General features: G+C 42.8%; 1 protein-coding gene across 2 annotated transcripts in view; it reads right to left on the bottom strand.

Annotated features, from left to right (window-relative positions):
* HYCC2 (hyccin PI4KA lipid kinase complex subunit 2) overlaps positions 1-23,652 on the bottom strand; it is a 566,375-nt gene that overhangs the window by 377,694 nt on the left and 165,029 nt on the right. The window lies entirely within an intron of this gene.

The following is a 23,652-nucleotide window of genomic DNA, read 5'->3' as shown; positions in this document are numbered from 1 at the left end:
TTTCAGACACAAAGACTGCAAGAAATCCTTCTTCACAATGCCTTCCAAGGCATCAAGTGTCACTGAAACGCCCCTTGTTTACCCCCTAACAGCTCCCCACAAACCCTGGTCTCTACGTCAGAAGGGGCTCTTTGAAAAGGGAGCCCTCTCTGCAGAGATCAGAGCAGTGCTAATGAATGCTTGAGGCTATAACTTCAGAATGTAGTGCTAACACCAAGTTACGCCAACATCTGTGTGCTGCATCTGTGGAGGTTAGTCCCCGCCATCAGTGCATGTGCATGGCCCCCTCAGTAGCAGCGGTAAACAACTAGAAGGTCAGGTGGGACACCGGCTTCTCTGGGAAACCACATATCCCAGCAGTCTCATTTTCATGCTTCAACCAATTGAAGCTTTTTTATTAAAGGGGTACTGTTGATGATCGAGCTATGCTTTTAGGGACACCTAGTAAATTAACAGGCTCCGAAAAGCAAAGCCAAAAATGACACCGACAGAACAGTATCAGGCTGGCTCTATAACAAGGGATCCTAGAAAGAGATGTGAACCAAGTTGAAAGTCAGCAGTGGCAAGAAAAAACAACTCAGCTACCGGCTCAAAACTGTGGAACCAACACCCTTTACAACATCTCTGTACTAAATTAACTAACAACCAGCACCTGTTCAAAGCCTAAGCGTCAACCTACCTATATCCTACTAGACTGGGCGAAAGCACTTGGATGCGCGCAGGTGGACAGTGATATTCAAAGAACTTCCCTGCCTTGCACTTCCAAGCAGGATCGCCATTGCCAAAGTATTGATTATGGTCGACTTTTAATTAGACCACTGCAACTCGCTCTATTTAAGGACTGGGAAGAGTTGCTGCACCGCCTACGGATGATTCAAGATGCTGCACGACTCACTGCTGGGCGGAGAGGTGGGAATCTGTGACTCCCAGGCTGAAATCCCTGCTTTGCAGCCAGGGCTGGTTTTAAGACTTTTGCACCATTCACAGTTCTATTTTGAGAGCAGTTTCTACCGTTTCCCGGAATAAACTCATGCGATGTGTGCACGGTGCCTTTTTTATTCAAGCTCTCACATCTTCCATAGAGCGCACAAAACAGAGACAAGGATGTACACCCTCGAAAAGCCTTTCCACTGCTCACTATCCTAAGGGTAGTCACACTAAAATTAGAAAATTAAGGAAAATGATGTTATGTAGTGTGTTTGTGCCCTTTAAAATCAATATGAAGAAAAAGAGTAATTGTGCCCTTGCAACAGGAAAATCCAAGCACTGGCAAAGTCAATAGGTCGTGCATGTGTGAGAGCTATTTCCTTTGGCAATGTGTTTTAGCTGCTATGTACAACAGCGTGGCTGCTGTTCAGCATGGCTAAAAGTTAGTGCCAGTGGGGTGGGGTGGAGTACAGTAGAGTAGATTGGCTTAGAGTGGAGTGGGGTAGATTAGTGGAGAGGGGAGTAGGGTGGAGTAAGGCAGAATGAAGTGTGATGGATTGGGGTAGATTAGAAGAATATATGTCGTTACTACGCATTCCGTTGCAACGCATGCCTTTACCACGCATGCGTTACAACGGAATGTGTTTTCCACGCTTTGCCGTTACCTCGTTTTTACCTTTACTCCGCTTTTTCTTTTTTTGGGGGGGGGAGACCCCCCCAAGCCCCCTTTCTTCTTTTTTTTTTTCCTTTTTCCGCAGGTCTCCGCCGACACTGAAAACGGACTGATGCTTTTTTTCGGATTAGGATGACGTTGTTCCGTGATGACGTTGCTTGCGTGGTGAAGATGGTCGTTGAAGCATTACGCGTTGTGAAGACGTTTACGAGGTAAGTGTATCGTTGTAAACGTAATGCGTAGAAAATGCTTCGTGGTAAAGGCTGTTTCCCGATTAGGGTGGGGTAGGTTGGAGTAGACTGGAGTGGAATAGATTGGAGGGGAGTGGAATAGATTGGAGTGGAGTGGCGTGTTATGGCGTGGAGAGTGGTGTATATTGAAGTGGCATGGCATAGAGTGGAAGGGCACAGAGTGAAGTGGCGTAGTGTGGAGTTTGCATGGTGTTGTAGGGCGCTACCATTACAGACAACACAGTTTTTATTAAAATGATCATTACATTTCCATTGAAATACAGATTTACTGCACACAAACGATAATGTGTGCAAATGTCACCACAAAGTGAATTGATGTGTTTTGATTGTATTCAAATATTTGTTTCCACCACACTTCTAAATTACAAAAAAATTTGCTTCATGTGGACCAATTTGAGTTTAGTGTGAAACATCAGCACAGTACATTTTCTTGTGCTAGGAAAAAAAAATCCCACACCCTTTCCTCTTTCAGGATTGTCACATTTATTTTCTTACTTTGAAGTCAGAGAAAAGAAGTAAACACCAAGCTCCCGCGGAAGATTGACATTTGAATACACAGCAAATGTGGCAAGAGAAGAACAAGATTTAAAGGCCTGTTTACAGAAAGTGAGTTTCTGGAAGAATGCAGTAAACAAGGTTTGTGCAACGGGAGGGACAAACATTACCTGTATTCCATTGCAGATGGGCGGATCATAAAGGTCACACTGTAAAGAATCCATCCGTCTTCCACAAAAGCCCCACAAATATCAGACAATGCATTTTAAAAGTGCTAAATACAATAAGCAACTAAAGCAAACTGAGGCCAGGGCTCATTCTCGAGTGTAGATTGCGTTCTACGACACTTGATTGGGTGGGAGGAGGGAAGGATTACTCTCACTGTTTACACAGCATGAGAGGGGAAAGCTTCCACTTCTCTCTAACGAGGTGGAGCTGTCAGGCTGGGAAGAGCAGAGTGGCTTTAAGTGTGCCATCCTAAACAGGGATGTATAGGAGTACTTCCATTTACCGCTAATTGATGCGGGAGGAATAACGTGGTTTTGGTGTTCTTAGCGGAGGATGACTAGTACCACAGCTGACTGAGTCTGGGTGAAAGGGTGCCTTTTACTGATGGGCACTGATTGACTGAACAAGAACACCTTCTGCTACGGCCATCGCTAAAATGGGGTAGAAGGGTGCCTTTCTACTGTTGAGTTTTCATTGAGGGAAACAGGGTGGCTTCTATCACTATACGTGTAGCTCATTCTTAAGGGTGCAGAGGTGCCACCCTACTTGTTTTCAGACCCTTTGTTATTTTGCAGATATTGAATAGTAGCGTATTAGACACTTCTGACACATCAGAAGCAGCAGCCGGAAGCAGCTAGGGTCACCTGCACTAGCCATCAGGCCTGGGCACATTATGCTTCAGCCCTAGAGTGCCCGGGGCTATGCTTCAATCAAGAGGTCACCTCACCCTCTCCCATCTGGCCACAGAGTGAGGTTTGGTAAGATGCCCGACTCATGGCATCCCGCTATGTGAGAACCTTGGAGAGGTTGTGATGAAAAAGCAAAATGCTGAAAGCTATAGCCAGTGCAAGGTATCAGAAGGGTGTATGCACGGGACAGGTTTCAGCTTCAGGTTTCCTGCTGCTGCTGTGTGCCTCAGGGCTGGTCCACCACTAACCGAGGAGCTCAAAGGGCCAGCGCAGGTGGCTGAAAGGAAGCAAAAGGAGAACAACTCACATGTGCAGTAGGTTAGTGTGTCTGAGCATGTGCGTGTGCATGCAAGTGAAAGTGAGTGAACGAGAAGGCGAACGAGAGAGAAATCATGAGTGACTGATAGTGAGTATAACTAAGTGAGAAGGAGTGAGACTGCATGACATTTATAGAGACTGAGAGTGAGTGGAAAAGAATGTGAGCGAGAGATAGTGAGCAAGAATAAATGAATGCGAGTAAGTGTGAGGTAGTAGGAATGTGAATAAGTGTGAATGAGTTTTATTCATACATAAATGAGCATAAGGTAGCACGTGTGCGTGTGTGTGTGTGTGAGGTGTGTGTGCGAGGGTGTGTGCGTGCGTTTTGTGTGTTATGCTTGTGAGTCTGCCATTGGCCTTGGCTTACTGGAGGCAAGTCTTGGAGTATGAGGGGCAGCCATGACATAATATGCTTCTTTACACGGTGCATTTTCTTAAGGGTCTATGAATCAGTGCTTCCCCCGAGCTAAAGAGGCCTCAGCCTCCTCCAAGCACTGTTCATCCTCCTGGCAGCATGCTGACTGGGGCACCAAACTTGGGACACATAAGTCCCATTTATTCTTTCATGACTTAAGCCTCTGTTCCTTCTGTGGCATGATGTTCTCCTGGAATAGTGTCCTCACCAAAGCACCTGCTTTACGAAGCATGGAATGGTGGGCTAGAATTCACGGACAATGTTTCACCCCTTCTGTATAGCTTAAATCGCTTCCCCCTTTACTTGCCACAGCTAAAGTAGATGAGAACAATAACCTTCATGGTGTCAGTTGGACCACAAACGCTCCCTTCCCAGCAAGGGCCTCAAAGCAGGGTTAGGAGAGTGTGCATTTGCCGAGGCCAGGAATGGGATCCCAGGTGAAGCACTGCAGGTGTTGTGGCACGGACAAAAGCTAGGATACGCAGGAAAGATGCTGGCCTCCTCGGGTTTCACGGAACCACACCTGTGGAAATCTGCTCACCCTCCATCCGAGAGAAATCCCTATCACACCAGCTCGTCTACCTTCACCTAGGTGCAACCCTAAACACAGTGCTGCTGCGGTCTTCTAGCCAAGCTGACTGACCCCAACTAAGTGATCATGTTAAAAGACTGGATGGCAATGTCTTACGCGTTGAATTGCCAGTGTCTAGGGTATTTCTGTATGCTGTTTGAAAGCTTACGAGTCTGTAGTTGGGGAGATGCCCAGTGCCAAACCACAAATGTTCTTGATGTCTCACCACAACAGGGTCCCAACCGTGATTCAGCTCATCATGTGTTCTGGTGCCCTGCAAAATCCTAGCTCAGTGCCCTGCAAAATCCTAGCTCAGGCCAACACACTTTAAAATGTCCCCACTGCACCACTTGAACAGCCATTATTAATATAGCTGACCCTATGAACCTCGATGTTAAATTGCCTTTCTGTATCTCCACAATATGAATTGATTATTCATAAGAAAGACAAAAGGCGTTTTACTTACTGGACAGTGCTCCAGGATTTTTGTGTCTAGTTTACGCTTCAGAAAACCCTTAAATGAGCTAAAACAGATTGTGGTGCTCTGGTAAGAAAAGAACATGAGATAAACAAGCCCTGGCTAAGCCAAAAGCTCTCGCCTGTCTAATGCAAGTGGAGATCTGTTGGCTTTGCCAGTGTTTGTATAGAAAATACTTTTTCTAAAAGCAAAAGAACTAACATTTCAAATTACTGGAGGCAAACAGATCTGCCAACTCACACAGTGCCACAAGTTATTGGCTCCTTTCACAGGATCTCTTGGTGAAGAGCAGATATCACAGGGTGGCAGACAAGGTGAGTTGTAAATCCCTGCAGAGTGTTTCCAACTCACATTGTGTGGAGGCTGAGCACAGCTGATGTCCATCAGCGAAATACAACCTCCCAGGACCTCAGCAGCAACCTCTGAAGGCTCTAAATTGTTCTTTTTTCTACCGGGGGTTGAGGGTCTGGAGGGCAGTGGGGTGGGGGTGTGAAGAGTGGCTTATGGGCAGTGACCTGAACAAAGCCCCTTCCTCTCGCATTGGCCACGCCTCTCCTAAGCACTTTTATGTCTGGGAAATTAATAAACTCAAGGGCCCACCCCCCTTCTCTCGAGTTTGTGTTTTTTTATTGGTGATTGGCAGGTCTTGGAAAGCAAACACATATTTTATGCTGTCCCAAAATTTGCATTGAATTCAATGATTCAATGATTGCAATCTTTATAAATGACATGGTTTATATTTAAAATACTTTTCACTCTGAACATAATTTAAAAAGAAAAAGGTTGTGTTAGAATGTAAAGGAAAACGCATGCCAAGGCCTAATTTACCTTCCACAGGAAATTGGTGTTCAGCAACAGAACAGGGAGCAGGTGTATGGGACTCAATAGAAATGCCATGCTATGTACAACTTCTACTAAAGAGGCCAACTGAGTAAGTGAAGCAGATGTTCCTTCCCATAGTGCAATAAAAACCTTTGTGTGTCAAAGCTTGTGCTTTCATGCAATATGTGGAACGCTGGAGAAGACGCATAAAACGACCCTTAAATTCTGCTCTTCAGCCATCCAGAGTAAAAATTGCCCAGTTAGTGTGCTTCTACAGACAAACTGGGAGAAGAGGGGAGCAACATAGTCAACATATAGTGTACTTGGGGCGGGGGTAGGAGCAGCACATGAGGGAGACAGCTAGAAAACACATGCACTCATTTTTTTGTTTGATCTGTTTATTAAAGTTTTGGTACATAAAGTAAAAAGAAAACAATACACCATCATAGAAATAATCATACAGCACCAGAAGGTAATTAGTCAGACCCAACGTGCAAATCATCAGCTCATCAGCATGGTTACATTGGTAGCATTAGGTGCAATAGTTAACAACAAGTGGCATACACCAGCAATCACAGAGCCTCCTCCCTCCATCAACAATACTGTTTAATCTCGTTGTAGTACAATATAACTTAACTATCTAAAATCTTTTTATTGCATTTTCGAAAAAATGGAGCAGCAAACGCTACCATGCAAGGCAGCACAACAAGAAATCAACGACAACGTGTGATTGAGCAATACAGAGAACCAAGACCATCATATTTCAAGTCAGTGACCCCAGTTGACATGTTAAGTGACAAGCTAGAGTTGTACAGGACCCTATGTCACTACCTCTGTAGAGTTAGTTAGGGCCTGTTGTTGTAGAAACAGGCGTAGAGGTTCCCAAATGTCTTTGGGTTTGGACGACATTGGAAGATCTTCCGCATACAATTCAAGATTTTCCTTACAATATACCATGTCTTTGAGCCAGTGTTCGACCTTTGGTGCATGAGTATTCTCCCATGTTATAGCCACCCGGAGTTTGGCCATCTGAAGTGCGATGCGTACAAATTTGACCAAAGGACCCTTCACATGCGGAACATAACATAGTAAACATACCTGCGGCGTACAATGCCATTCTACCCCAGACATTTTTTGAAGATGATCCACCACCAGTTCCCAAAAAAGTGCCACTAGCCCACATTCCCAGGCGAGGTGCAAAAAGTCAGCGTCTAAGCAGCCACACCTCTTACATCTGCTGGACTCAAACAGTCCATACCTGTGTAACCGGAGGGGCGTATGATATGTCTGATGGAGATACTTTAAGTGTATAATTCGTAGGTTGCCATTGGTGTAAGCAGCTGATCATTCCAGTGGGCCAGGCTCTAATCTGGTGCATTAGTTTGTTTCGGCCCAGTACAGCCTTATACAACTTCGTGACCAGTTTCCTCCGAGTAAGAGTGGTTAATAGTAGCTGTAGCGATTGAAGCGCCGGTGGCTCGATCGGATATGTGGTGTAGTGCGATCTGACAGCCCGCAGTAGTCTGTGAACAGGAATAATGGTGTAGGGTTAGTGATGTATTGTAGATCTTCCGAAGTGATGAAGGTGCCCTGGGGGTAAAGGTCCTTCATAGTGACTATGCCTGCCTCTTTTAGTGATCGTACCGGGCCGTCTTCCTGTGTCACCGAGAGTGCGGCGTGATGTGCCAGAGGCAGCGCTGGGGCGTATATTGGTAGTTTGGGGGGTAGCAGGCCATGGATTGCCACACTGCAATCGTTGTATCCAAAGTGTTTATCTCCGCTTTTGGGGTACCTCGCCGTGTATATGTAATGATGCTAGATAGGGGAATCAGGTGGGCATCTTCAACTGCCATGTGAGCAGTGTATGCATGTGGGTTAACCCAGTAGTACGCATACTGTGCTTTGGCGCACAGAAAATAGATATACGGGTCTGGAGCACTGAATCCTCCCTTTGGCATAATCAAGTGTAAGCGTTGCTCAACTCACTAGGGCCTGTTTCCCTCCCCAGATCAATCGGATTAAAGATGTTCGTATGATATAAAAAACGCGGTAATATGACCATTATGACAATTGCAATTCGATCAGCCAGTGATAGTGGCAGTGCACCCCATCGTTCGACTTGTTGATCAAGTGCGATACATGCTCGCACATAGTTTTCTTTTATAACGACTTCAGAGTCGCGATGAAGCCAAACCCCTGCTCCATGGCCGGCAGGAGGTCACTGCTGTCAAAGGCATAATCACTGACTTGTCACAGTTAATGGTGAGACCAGAAAACAACCCAAATCTGATATACTCTCTCAGGACCTGCGCTAAGTATCGACAGGACTCCCTGATAAAAAGGCCGTCTGCATATAGGGATATACCAAAAGGGCGGTGAATGAAGTTGAGGGCCATCTCTCTATGACGTTGTCGGATCACACAAGCCAGGGGCTCGAGTGCAATAGCAAACAATAGTGGTGATAAGGGGCATCCCTGCCGAGTGCCCCGTTTGATCGAGAATAGCTCAGATGTCAGGCCCCCCCACCCTCACCCGAGCTGACGGATCGGTATAGAATAATTTCACCCAGCCCAGAAATATTAACGGAAATCCCATCCTCTTTAGAATCTGGAACAAGTAGCTCCACTCCATGGAATCAAACGCTTTGGCTGCGTCTAATATCACAGCGGCGGCATGCAAGCCCGGGTCAAAAACAAGCATCATCGCAAACATAGTTCTGAGATTGTGGGATGTTGATCGTTCGGGAATAAAGCCAGATTGGTCCGGGAGGACCAAGCAGGACATCAAGGGTTGCAATTTGGTGGCTAGTATTTTTGCAAGTATTCTTGCATCAAGGTTAATAAGGGACAAGGGCTGGTACGATTAGCAACGGTCAGATGGTTTAGGCTTTTTTAGGATGGTGATAATGCTTGACGAAGGGACAACGGCAGAACACCTGATTCATGTGCTTCTGCGTACATTTCCAATAGATGCGGCGCGAGTAGATCCGCCTACTCTTTATAAAATTCAGCCGTGAGACCATCCGCCCCGGCGCCTTTGCGTTAGGTAAGGCATAGATTGCTGCCTTTATTTCCAATACATCAATTGGCTGATCCAAGTAATCACGGTGACCATCCGCCAGCCATGCACAAGCTATATCTGCCAAGTATTCTGCTACCGTTAAGTCCGTCGCTGTCTCTCGCGACGAGTATAAAGAGGCATAAAAACCTTGGAACTGGTCCACAATTTCCAGAGGAGTGTAATGCTCCGCCCCCCGAGAGTCAGTTATTTTATCTCTGTGGTAGTGTTCAATGCGAAACTTGAGTTTTGTTGCCAGATTGCGGCTGGGTCTCCCACCCTCCCCATATGATCTGGCTACATGTCTACATGATAGATATCGGATTTCGGATTCTGCCAATGCGTCGTATTCTAGGATTAGCTCATGAATACGAGAAAGTGTGGCGGGACAAGGGTTATCCGTGTGGGTGCGCTCAAGGACTGTCAGGGTGGTCTCTATCTTAGTAAGTTGAACTCTGATATCTTTCAAGATACCCGCTGAGGTGCTGATGCAGACCCCACGTATTGTCACCTTGAAGGCCTCCCAAAGGGTGGCGATACTGTCCACTGTACCTATATTTAACTCAAAGTAGGGAACTATGGCTTTTCTGATAAGTGTCGGTGTAAATAGGATCCCGTAACGCTTCTGCTCGAAAGCGCCACGTGAACGGACGGTGAATCGTGAGTGGAATATTAAAAACAAGTTGTACTGGATTGTGATCAGATGGAGTGCATGGAAGAGTAGTGACCCCGGCGACCCATGCAGTTGCTTCCTCACTTGTCAAATCAAATCAAATCAAATGTACTTTATTCGATTTCATGACAGAAGAAATCGTAAAAGTACATAGTAACAATCGTATATATAGACATGGGAAAAACCAATAATCAAATGTAGAAATATATTACTATAAGGAAGAACAATTATTCCTAAAAAAAAAATTGCATAAAAAAGCATTTCATAAAAGGACAAAGATTCATAAATAATGTACCATGGTCTATATTTAAAAACACAATCTAAAAAGTTTATAAAAGGTATTAAAATATAATAAAATTACGAAGATTACATTGTAGCCCGGGACCTAATAATCGCCTTCAAATAAGTTGTAACGGCCAGGTGATAGATAAAAGGCATATTAATTCTAGTGACTCTGATATTAAGAGCACAGTCTTGGTTTCCAGTTCTGAAAATCTACTGCTATCTTCAGATGGAGCTTCAGCAGTTTCAGACTTTTGATAGATCCGGTGAGTCTTGTTCATCAGTTAACACATTCTGACCAGATGGGATTGATAGCATGGAGAATTTCAGGAGTCGCTGGGACTTTCATGAAAGGCTTTTTCCTTCATTAGAAACACATGGTTAGATAGTACCCTCCAGCCAGGTCAAGATGGCTATGTTGGTGAAACAAATGGGGTGTGGAACCCGTGAAAGCTCCTTGCCCTCACAGACAATTTTTTAGAGGAAATACCGGCTGGTGGCCTGGCTTAGACCAGTAAACAATTACGGCCATTCCAGCAGGGTATCATAACTTGGATGGTAAACCTGTGAGATAACCATTGATCTGTAAACTTATGAGAGGGATTAGATTTGCCAAACCTCCGCAATCAAGATATACAGCTTTATGGGATGTGTCAGTAATATTAAGGTTTTGGAATGACGGCCGGATAACTCAGATCTTATGCGAAAGCAGCATCAGCTAAATTGATAATGTTATTGTGCATGAGTTTGTGTAGGAGAGTGTCAAATGCATGTGCGATAGACATTCCAGTTAGAATATTTTCTCCTGAGGGGATGGTGTTTCACGTTGCTACACATAATAAATATAATTCAAAATGCATTGTGTGGCCAGCTTTTCTGAATAATTACAAATTATGTGTGGTGCATTATTATAAGGCTTATGAGGATGCTACAAAATTGCAGTAAAGATTCTGGAAGTCGGTTGCTTATGGCACTCCAGAACCCTTTTTGTCGAGTTTCAACAGCTACTTTAGCTAGACAAGTTTGGTGGTTGTTATCTGAGGCAGGTATTGATACATCTATTTTTGGAGAATATTCTAGGAGCAGAGCTATGGCATCAAAATCGTTTGCTTTAGTTTCTCGTTTGGAGGTCATTGCCCCTAAGAGTTTACATTGAAAGCTTTTTACTATAAACTTATGATAGATGTGACTTCTGTTGTTGTGGGACAGCTTTGAACATACATAAATCAGAGCCTCTGGTCCAGACACAGAATAAATATTTATCTAGCTTGCGCGTCAATAACTTTCAATTTTATTAAGGACACAGAGGAAAGGATTATTCCGTCCTGAGGTATCTATTGGTGCTATGTGAATATTGAATTTGTATTACCCTCCCTTTTAGAGTTGCCTTTTACTAATTGTTGGAGGCGTGGTTTATGTTTTTACGTTTTTATCCTAAGAGGTGAACAGAAGCAGTATTAAAGAGTACACTTGATTCTTAGTGATTTCTGAGGTTCTGCCGTTGCCACAGTTGAAGTTCATTTTCAGAAGGCCAGCTTCAAGTCCAATGGCTTTGTGATGGACTGGTCCAGACTGAGGAGTGATTGAGTTGGGATTAAATTACTTTCTTGTTGAACAGTGGACACTAATTCCGAGAAATGCGCCTGCTAAGAAAGAGGAAGAGATATGGTGCTGATCTTATTTGAAGATAGCGCAGCACTGTGATTGGTGTGTGGTGTGAAGAGTCACAGTCCAAGATGATAAAGTAGTTAAAACAAAAATGATTTTTGATTGGCTGATGGGATGTAAACGGTAAAGGAAGAGAAGCATAATCCTTGCATCCGCATCGATAATAGAATTGAAAATTATTGACGTGCAAGCTATATATTTTTTTTTCCACTGGACTAAACAGTTTGCGAAACAGTCTCACTCACAAGTCCATCATGAAATATAGCAGCGCATGAACTAGAGAAGAGCTGCGCGTATTCCAAAAACATAGAAACAAGATGTACCAATGTCGGTATGGCATGTTTTTTCATGCCAATGTCTGCAGCATGCAGCATGTGGTACGTTTTGTTTAGCTGTAATGCATTAAAGTGAACTATGCCATTTCAGAACTGTGGTTGTCTTTAGTCTGCTCTTTAATGACTGAAAGGGGCATACAATACAAGTTTCAAAAAGCAAATTACTTAAGATGAGCAGGCATTGAGAGGCTGACATAATCATTAAAAGAACGTGCTTAACAGGGCTCTTGAACTTTCCAGCTAGGGTGCTTTAACATGAGAGTTAATGGGTGGGAGAGAAATACAATCAATGTGACTATTTTCTACTTATCGCTATGCTAGCACAGTGCCTGAAAGACTGTGGCAGACCTCAAAGCTCACAGACACAGTATGAGGATTGGGGTCCAAGGCCAGTGTGAAAAAACCCTAAAGAAACATTACTGAAAAAAACATTTATAAAAATTTGGGCCGGTAATGCAACTGTCATGGTTGAAGTCTGTTTTCCTTCCTCTTTGAGGAGGGAGACCCACCCCCACCTCTTTTCTTTTGTTCTTCTCCCATATGCTTCCCCATCCACATTTGTTTTCCAATTGTATCCCAGCCCTCATACCTTATCGACCATACCCTACACTCCTCCAACCTTTTATTCCCCCCGCTCCATGCTACCACTGACCTACGGCCTTTACCCTTGCTGTTTTACCTCTTTCCCCTTTTCTTTATTCATTCTCTGTCCACATTCCTTCTCCATGCTCGGGTAGTGGTAGAAAAAAAACCAGTATCACGACTTTGTCCAGATTTAATTTTCCCTCTTCACCTCGTATAACAGGAAGATAATCAAGTTAGACTGCAGCTGCAATGAAACACTAACGACTTTAAGCAAAGTCAATAAAAGATAAGTGACTACTCTCAAATGAGGTGCCCTAGGAGTAGGTCTCATTAATACTGCAGTAATGTTCTGAACAGCAGAAGGAACTAAAGCCACATGCGTAGGTGGCAGGTCACTTACTAGAATGTGATCATTACACAAAAATTAAGGATAAAAAGAAACCAGGATATAGGCCCAATTTTCAGGCTGATCACGTGATTAATGTCTATCTGCACCAATAAGTAATTGCAGGACACTATATTTTAGGAGAATAAGCTAAAAAATCTGGCACTCCCTGGACCTATTGTGGATACCTATGATTTAGGGTACATGACCTAAGGTTCGTCCAAAAAGTGAGAGCAATACTACAGCAATGCAGACAGGTCAACAAGGCATTCAACTGCAACATCCTCTCAGCTTCAGGTGACCAACTAACAAAGTAGCCCTGTTTACATCAGTTTTTCTGGCATTGGTGTTCGTCTGAGCATTGAGGGTCTTCTACCTACCTACTAAGCGTATTTAAAAACTCACAGGTTCTGGGAAGTTATAAAGGCTCATTTCCATCATTTGTGTCTATGGAAACATGATAGAAGGTCTTGAGAGACTAGAAAGGAACTAGTTATTCATTCCTCTGATTCATAGAACAATCCATGGCCAAGCTTGTTGAAAGTTGGAAGATATTTATTAACTATCCAGTAATACCCATGCTCTTCCACAGTTATCCCATAGCATTCAGCTCCCCCATGTAGGATCAGCAGCATATGATCACTTATCTGTGAATCCACCCAATAGGTATGCCAAACTATTTTCACTATGTTTAATTCCCTGAAGCTCTTTCTGTCCTAGATAACACTGATTACACTCCTATGGATCTTGATTTAAGAGCATGTGTTTTTCTGAGTCCGTTATCTTTGTGTAAAAACATATTTAAGTGGTGTTGATCTTTTATCATACAGCCTTTCTTTTAACATATTTGCACAAATTTCAGACGCGCCATGAAAGGGAATAGCTATTTCTAGCTTTTGGTAAAAAATCTCCAGCATAAAAGTTCACCACCATTATTTTCGTTTCCAATATCGAACAAACTCTGAGTTGATGCTAATTTCTTCAGGCTAGAGGAAACAATTTTTCTGTATGCTAGAAGCTGATGGCATCTAGACTGTGTTGTCATTTATCTGCATAACTATTTTAAGGGAAGGAAAGTCACGGAAGATACGTCCTTTGTTCATCTTCAAGGTCTTGGTCCCTCTTCAATGTCTTTTAGCATCATCCAAGCACAATGTCTTTTTGTCATGATCTTTCGCATTTCACTCCCCTTTTGTCCTTGTTCCTTTGCTGTATCTTACAGCTTGTTTCATCGGTAATCCATTTCATTGTTGCAGAAATTACTGCTTCAGCTTGCCAATGAAGATGTGGTTAATTACTATTGGAGAACATCAGAGATTATTGAAGGAATAATCCTTTCTATAAAAATAAAAAAATTATTATATAGTAAATGTCGAGGTCCAAGTTTATGAGAGTACCAAAGAAAATATAAAAAAAATAGAAATTTAAAAAGAAATCTAGTAAAAACATACCTAAACCCCTAAATTTCTTCATAGGAATAATTCTCAATCAGCGCTGTACATTGTGTTACTTTACTGCTATATTTTAAGGCAGACATTGTGTTTTTATAAACTATAACTTGAGAACTGTTGTGCCAATCCTGTCACTACTACTATATATACGCATATAAGCACTGAAAATGATCACGGACAGGGGTATAAATTCTCCAAATTCTTGATTTACAGTTAATTGCTAATTCCCATAATAGTGGACTTGCGAAAAGGCTGTAGTCACTTGGTTTAGACCAGTTGATGAGTGGTTCCTTTTATTGGTAAAGGTTTCTTTTATTCATTTTCTGACATTTCGTGAGGCTTTTGAGCATTTACAATAACAATAAAAATGTCTCTCCATGACGATGTGAATTCTAGATTACACCTTGAGAGTTCTGCCTGCACTCACTGATTTAGATTCCCATCTGCATTGAATTTTTTTTTAAACTGCCAATTTTCCTTTGGGGTCATTGGTGCAACGCCTCCCAAATCATATTGGTCGTGAGGATGGTCTTGCGGATTCATAACACTTGAGATCGAAACATGGACATCAAGTCCACCTCTCTACTTTATTATCATTTTTCTCATCTATAGATGGTTCATTCTTTCACTGAGGACGGACATTTTGAATTATGAGAGTGCATTTCCCTTGCATAAACATTTGTGTTTATGGAGCTTGTTGTTGATGTATATTTAGATATTATCTGTGATGAACCCCTTCTTTGTATACTTATAATTTATTGGTTTTCTATAATTCAACAACCATATACATCTCTTGTTCGTTATTTAAAAATGTTTATGTGAATAACCTAGTGTGTTTCTTTTTTGCCCCTAATTGGCCATACAATTTATTTTAAACAGTTTTTTAAATGTTTGGTTGAACAATTACCTTGTTAGCCATTGCCCTTACTTTTAGAAAGTTGTCATTTTTCTGCCTTTAATCATTTTGTGCCAGTAGCCTATCTTGAGCCGCATGACTTTGTGTAAATGACAGACTTTGTGAATTCCTCCCAGACAGTCACAAATTAGAGGGATTACGTGTGCCTGGATGGGCCATCTGTTAATAGCATGAGGCGGAAGAGCAGAGCTAAACACAGCCCTACTTACAAATGAATAGCCTTCACACAAAGGAGCCTAACAACGTCACATCATCACTGTTGCCAGCTTGTAGACAGGGAGCCAGGAAATTCTATGCACTTCAAAGCTACTGTTTAGAAGCCTCTCCAACCTTCCAGCACCATGGAACCAGGGTATAAAAGAAGGACCTCAGTCATCAACTCTTCAGTACGCTTTGGACCTGTGGATACTCTACCAGGAAGAAGGACTGTTGTGCTGCTGAAAGGACTGCCACTCTGAAGGAGCTACTGCCCTTCTGTCCTGACCTACTGCCCTCTTGTCTGGAAAGGAAGAACTGGACCTGCAACCTCACACTGTAACCAGGACCCCAGAGTGACTTTAAGGGCTAGTCTGATGGCTTCCTGATCTGAGCCTCACGGATATAAAAGGCTCAAACTATTAGTTCCTGGCCCCCCAAGTGGTGCCCATCAGGTCCTGGACCCTTGGTTCGGCTCAGCGAGCTTAAATCAAGCCTTTGGGCTCTAAGCAACTGCGAGCGGGCCAGTTTGCACAGTGACTGCGCCACATGCACTGAAAAGCAGCACGAAGCACCACCAGCCCTTCTCTTCGCACTGCAGCATCGACCGCTCACAGGGGCCAGCAAATGCAAAGCTCAAGCCCACCCATTTGCGATACCCAGCCTGCTATTCGCGCCACGCCAACAGCATCCTGCTATGCTCTTCTTGCTCCTCACGCCCCCCCCCCCCCAACACGAACGGGACTCTAGGCACAACATTTGAGAGGGTAAACCTTCAGCAGGACTAACCTAGGACTGTATCCAACCTGCGCTCTATTGCGGTCAGCCTGAACTTTGTAATTTGACCCTGTCCAGAGTAACCAGAAAATAGCAGAACTGAATCACGAGGCAACATATAGGTCAGAAACAAATAACAGACCCTAATACAAATTTTGATAACGAGATTAACTCAATGTACCAAAATATTAAGTAAATATGTCGATTTATTTTTATTACAAAATCATTAAAAAGGTGGCTAAAAGTTACAATGATAGTGACTCAAGTAAATATCACGAATAACTGACCAGTGTTACTTGCTAAATACAGAGATAAGATTCTTCATGGTAGTGATATCACTCTGTCTTGTTTTGAAAAATCTTGTAACTACACATTATACATCAAAATGCTCATATTGAGTGACACATATATGACACATTTATACAGTCAGAAAAGAAGCCACTCTACTAAAAAGAACACACATCAACAAATACATAAATGTGGCGCCGAGGAAGAGAGAGTTTCCGTAATCGAGACTACCAGCACCTGTACCATGGTTCTCTGGGCCTCCTCTGGGATGAGGTTCAAAATTTTTCGGAGCATCCTCAGGATTCCGAAATAGGTGGCTGCTAGTTTCCTGGCTCGGGACTCCATTGTGAGGTTGCAGTCTAGCCACACTACAAGGTTTTTTATGGAGTTTTTATACCCCGGGGGTGTCCTAGTTCTTTTGTCCAGTTCTTCATGATTTGCGGTGTTAACTTGTTGCCTAGGAACATTAGTTCTGTTTTGTCCCCGTAAAGTTTTAACCTGCTGCGTGTCATCCATCTGGCTACCTTTTCCATGCAGGGAGCTACTGAGTTGTTCTTAGAGCCGGGGTCCTCTGTTACTGAGACTACCAGTTGGGTATCATCTGTGTATGTTATGATTGACAACCCAAATTCCTTGAAAATATTGGCCAGAGGTTGCATGTATAGGTTGAACAAGTGTGGGGCTAATGGAGGAGCCCTGTGGCACCCCACATGTAACCTTAAAGTTGTTCGAGTAGTGTCCGCCTTCTTTAATTTGGAAGGATCTATCTTTCAGGAATGACACTATCCACCTTAACGTGTGGCCTTGGATCTCTGCTTTCTCTAGCCTGAGAGAAATGTAAATGGCCCTGCATTCCTCTACCTGAAAAAAGACCAGAAAACCCCACTGGTTGTACTTTAACAGTTACATTATATTCCTTTCAGTGAAAAACCAACACAAGTATTATCAGACTGGATATCAGCAAAATCACCAAACCAATATATCTAAAAAGGCAGTTTATTCAGCACGAGTTCTTATGATAAAATTCAGGTATGAAAATACACAAATCCATATCACTTACATGTGGCATATTGTCACAATTACATAGATCATAATATTCGAATTTTACCTGATACAGGCTTCAAAATTCAAAGTTAGGCGCCAATACCGGTTTCACAGGAAACCCCGCTTCTTCAGGGCCATAGTTCTAGAAAAACCTCCTTCATTTCATTTCTCAGAAATATCGGTATATAATGCAAGTTCCCTTTCTTATGTTTGATACAATCCTGGGTTTTCTAACAAATGTGTTGATTCATGGATTATATCTATCATAATAGTAGAAGACTCAAACCCTCATTTCTCTTCTATATATATAGTTGTCAAACTCTATTAGCATCAGATGCTCACATCACATCACGGCGAAGAATTACTTTGTTGGATCTGGGTTTGTGAAAGTAGGAAAAACTACAAGAAATAAACTGGCCTGGGGGAACCTACCTCTAACCTAACAAAGGGAGTGTTTTCGACATGTCTGTATTGTATTGTCCATTATGATAGAGTTTGAGAACTATATAGAAGATGAACCAGTGATTGAGTCTATGTAGAAGATGAACCAGTGATTGAGTCTTCTACTATGTGATTGGTAACAACTTCTCTTCCAAGTCCCATGCATTTGGCCTTGCAAAGTAATAAGCCTTTTTCCTTTGATCAAGTACACCATAAAGAGTAGTGGCATCAAGGTTGCTTCTAAGCTTAAAGAGCTTACATTTCAGTAGTAGGGTCACTAAGTGTGCTACTACGACCTAATCTTTTTCATCTCTCTGAGGAAGGATGACGGACTGTGTCTCAGCATTGATTGGAGCAAAGCTGGACTACTGCAACTCCTTACTTCTCTGAATCTCCAACCATTAAATGCATAGGTTACAAATTATCAAACATCCAGCTGCTACATAGGTTGTTTTTACTCCTCCGTTTCCTTTTGCCAAGCATTATTTTACACTCACTTCATTGGTTACCCGCTTTTAAAAGAATCCACTTAAAATCTCTCTGCACAGTTTTTAAAAGTCTGACTGGTGCTGTTGCTTTATTCCTAAATGCAACCGTATCAAATATGGTCCTACTCGCTGTCTTTAGTCCTCTTTGGCAAATCTTTTCTTTGCTATGCGCTTCAGCAAGTGCTCCATAGGAGACAAATCATTTTTTGTACTTGTTGTGCAATTGTGGAGCAACCTTCCTCATGATTGAAGATGATCTTTATTCACACTGCTTTCAAGAAAATATTTAATCTTTTCATTTCACATAATAGTTCTTCCAGTATTCTTGTTATGTTTCTTTTCTGCTTAGATCTACGAGAGGTGGAGGTGAACAAAGCACTTTCTAAATACTGTTAAACAAAAACTTAGTATTACCAATTCTTAAAAATATACAGCGTGGTCTTCAGCTCTACTCAGAGGAGGATTTCCTCTCTCTCACCTCATTTTACTGGCTGTCTGGTGTATCCTTCCACCTATGGAGTGCTAGCATTTCAATGCAGAGAGACTGTCTTACATCTCAAAGTAAACTGAATCGTCATACATTAAATCCTTTACCTCATAGATGCACTGCATACAGAAAATATATATATTTCTTTCTACTGCAGCTTATTTTTTTTAATTTCTATCAGGAAGTAAAATGCAAGTGAGACATATTGGTTTTGCCAGTGATTGTTGTGGGCACGGATACTACTTACTGCTGTGCAAATACACCTCATCAAGAAGAAAGGAAACAAGCAACCTGAGCAGAAACAGAATAATCTTTAAGGCCCAGATTTCATTACTCCTGCTAAACTGAAAGATGACACAATTTTGAGTGAACATTCATGCCCCAAGCCCGCTTAATTCTCAAGGCAGAGGCACACAAATCGGACGAGCCCTCATCGTTTCATGATTCAAACCCTAGCCAGTCTGGCATGTTTGTGTTTTTTGCCTTGAGTTGCAACAGTAGGGCAGCAGTCAGGAAGCCTGGAAGATCCACCACACAAATATTTAGAGGCCACTCCAACTTTACCCAAAACAGCCCAGGAGGCTTATTTACTATTAAAACTCCAGTCCTGAAATGCGTGCAAAGATAAAAATTCCTTTAGTATTTTAAGAATGGGTCAAAAAGTGGTAATCTTGCGTTGCCCAGCGTGATGCTCTGAGGGAAAAAAACAAGGAACATCCAAGTTGCCTCGTGTACTGTGATGATGCCACTTGGCGGCTGTTGGTAAACCATAGAAACCAATGTTTTCTAAACTTTCTATACTCTTAAGATGACCACTACGCTGCATCTTGCAAGTCATTACGTTGCCTAATGTTTTTCTGAAAGCCTGTGCACTGAAACATTTGGAAACCTAAGGAGCCTGTCCAGCTGCATCGCTATATCACCCTGCTACTAAGTGCCTTGAAGCCAATCCATTATATGCAAAGAACTAAGTTTCCAGAAGGAGAGAGTAGCAATAGCCTCGAATTTAGCCTCAAGTCAAAGCAACACAAAGCCTTCCATGCCCTGGCGAAGATCCTGCCTGATGCACCAAGAAATATATAGTCAAAATGAGTAGTTGAAGGACCTGCAAAGGCTATGGGCTGGATAGGAAGTAAAGGCATTTGAGGGTTAGAAATCACCATTGATGTGAATTGGTACATACTGGGCGCAAGCACAAGTTGGCAAGATGGTGGGAAGAGTTCAGAAATAGAGCAAAAGGGGGATAAGCTACTTGGTCTGCTCCTACTGTGTCCACAGTGAGGACGCTCCTTTTCAGACAGTCTCTTCAGAGGGCATTATCACAGGGTGGATGAGCTCCAGAAGCTAGTCTATGGCAGAATCAATCACCCATAGAAGGTAAATCATTGCCCTTGATAGGTAAATCGGCAATCATATATGAGACTCTGTGACTGCTGTCTTTTATAGGTGCTTTTTAAAAAGCTCTTTTAAATAAATAGAGATGCAAGGTTAGGAGCACACCCCGATTCTCTCAAAAACGTTAAACACACAAACTTCAAAGCACAAACAATGTGGACATTTTGGACTCCAGTTCTAAAGCGAATGACCACTTTCACCTACAGTTACATTTCATGTACATAAATGTGCTTGCGGTTTTCTCACTGCCCAGCAGAGCACACTTTTTGATCACTTAATGTCTAGTCTAAAAGTAGATATGAAGTAGAGGTTATAGGGCAAGGATGAAGAGAGGCATCAAAAACCCCTGCAAGCTATCAGCAATGAGTGGAAGTAAACATAGAACCGGTGCACAGACGAAGCGAGTGCTGGTGCGGTTGTGATGAGAACATTTTACTACAAGCGAGTGCTGGTGCGGTTGTGATGAGAACATTTTACTACATGATACAATCAGCAAAGACTACAAGGCATGCTAGGGTCAGTAGTGGCGAGATAGTGCCATAGCAACAGTGTACACTCACATGTTATTTATTTTGAATCATTGTCTTGTGATGGTTTAAGTAAAAAGGAATTATTCAAGGTCACCCTATGTCCAATTGAGAAAAGCGAAGTTATCTGCAAAAACATACACTCAATGAAGAAAGAAGGAAGAGAAAGCAAAGTTGTAGTAAATCACACTGTGATTGAACTATGAGGCTCTATTAAGGTGGACCCTCATTCCACCTTATTACCACCAAGTCAGGAATTTGTATATTTTAATCGAATGGGGATTGATAGTTCCTCAATAGTGCATAGCAAGTTATAGAGCCAACAAAGTTCAAAGGAAAATGCCCACACTAAACAAAGGATGAAAGTGACAATACTAAGACTAAGCAAACAGACAGCTGTAACTGTCAAAAGTAGAGAAAGCATTAAGGACAACTCTAAGAGAAAGCACATTACCAGTCTCCAAACGTTCAGTCCAGTGATTTACTCACATTTTATGAGTAGATATTCGTATCTGCAGAGTGAGAAATGTCAGCAGGCAGCAAAAAACATTTCAGTCAGCTTTTTACGATCTGCTCATTGCAGTTTTACCATGACAATTCCTGTCCTTCATTTGACAGGAGCTCCGAGAAGAATGGTCAAAGAACCAGGTTTGTTGATGTGTTAGATGTTGCCTCAGCGTTTTCTAAAAGGAAGTGACAAACTGGCAGCAAGGGAAATGTTTTTTCCCCCAAATCTAAAAGGGATTTGAACGCCGTAAGCAGCAACTATAGGGCCAATACTTGAAACACAAACCTTGACTTATAAAGGGCCCTATGAGGCTGATGTTCGCTTGTTGCTGTGCAGTAGGGACCTAAAAAGAACAGAAGTAACAGAAACAAGCATTGGCATAGCCAATAGGTCTCGCCTTTGTGACCTTATGAGTGTTTAGCCATGCAACAGTTGCATAACTAAAAATACTTATAAGGTCCCAAAAGCGAGACCTATTGGCTATGCAATGCCGTGAAAGTAATCGCGGTAAAGCGCGGCGCGCGCACCCACGCACATGCACTGTAGCTCTAGGCTGGCCTGGTAGCACTTTTTGGAGCCCTCTCAATAAGTCTCGCCAGACCAGCGCATGCGCTGGGTCAGGCGAGACTTAAAAATGACAAAGTGGGACAAAAACCTATGCCTGAAAGCTGCAAGCATGGGGGAGATGTAAGGGAGGAGTACAATGATGTGTTTCGGTCGGGGTTTTCCCCGGCGATGCAAAACTTTTTATTCAAAACAAAGGCCAGTCCCATCGATAAAATAAGCATTGGACTAGCTAATAGGTCTTGCCTTTGGGACCTTATAAGTGTTTAGCCATGCAGCACATTATCATCCTGGGTGATGTCCCGCCAAGGATTGAAGAGCTATACAATTACTACAACCTGGTACATGCAGTGGGATTCAGGAATACATGCTTGCCTCAGGAAACATTTAAGGACACATTCCAAGGCTTTAACGCTCAGACAGAAAGACTAGGACCTCGATGCAAGTCAACAGCACTATAACATTCTGTGTGCGACTGCATCACTAGAGTATTTTACAGCCTATGAAAAAAAGCAGTGAAGTAATTTCCAATGGCGAAGATTTCTCAACCTTCCTCACCCAGGCCTCCTCCTCCAGACTTTTCCATTTAAAACACTGCTCTCATTATCCGTTTAACAGCAAGCCCCCGGCCCGCCCTCTGGCCCAGCCTCTTGGGTATAGGTGCAGTGGACATAGCAACAACAACAAAATGCTCCCATTTGTCAGGTAGAGGGGAAATGAATAATAAACATCGGCGGTATCGGCACCACTTAATCTCGGAGTACTTAAAAACAAAATTATTAACCTGACCTTGTGTAATGTAAAGCGCTCCAATACCTTCGGGTCAGTCGGGTTCACTCTCTATAAAAATGCCCCCAAAATGTAATCTGACATTGTGTAATGAAACTAGCGCTCATGTAAAGCATTCCAACACCTTCGGGTTGCTCGAGTTCACATTATATAATAAACAATGTCTCACAGCCCAGGTAGAGCTGCTGTGAATGTGTTTTGAAATTAGAGCACTGAGAGGAGGACGACAGGAAGAGGAAGAAGGGGATGGGCATACAGCAACATGGTAGGACGTGGGAGGCACGAATGCGGTTCTCATTTGTCAGGTAGAGGGGAAATAATGAATATGCAGGGGTAGCGTCGGCATCACATTCCCCGCGCACCTAAAACATGAACCTGATCTTGTGTAATATAAATGCCGCTTTTGTAAAGCGCTTCAATACCTTTGGGTCAGTCGAATTTGCGTTCTATAAAAATGCCCCCTAAAATGTATCTGACATCATGTAATGTAACGCTCATGTCAAGTACTCCAACACCTCTGGGTCGCCCGAGTTCACATTTTATAAACAAGAGTCCGAGAAAATGCTACGAGAAGTGCCCAAGCCTTGCCCTTAACTGTGCTGTAAGGTTGGGCTGCTGAAGATCCAGTGACTGAGGCTCACTAAAGCAACAAGCAGCAAAGTGGGAATGGTTATGGGGACATTTTCTCCCTCTGAAGTCAGAGAAAATGAAGGAGGTGATTTTGATAACAGCGTCTGACATTTCATCTCAGTATTTGAACAGGATGGGAGGATTAAGTGATGGGCGCCAAAGCTGACCACCAAAGACGGGCAAAAAGTGACACGAGCAAGAATCAAAGAAACAAATTGTCGCCCAAATGAACTCAGACACAGAAGCGTAATGTTAACAGCAATTGGGCAGGGCTCTGTGTGAGGAAACCAAACACAAAAA

This window comes from Triturus cristatus, chromosome 3_2, assembly GCF_964204655.1.
Source record: "Triturus cristatus chromosome 3_2, aTriCri1.1, whole genome shotgun sequence".
NCBI classification, from domain to species: Eukaryota; Metazoa; Chordata; class Amphibia; order Caudata; family Salamandridae; genus Triturus; species Triturus cristatus.
The sequence above is the reverse complement of the archived record's forward strand: the minus strand, read 5'-3'. Positions and strand labels throughout refer to the sequence as shown.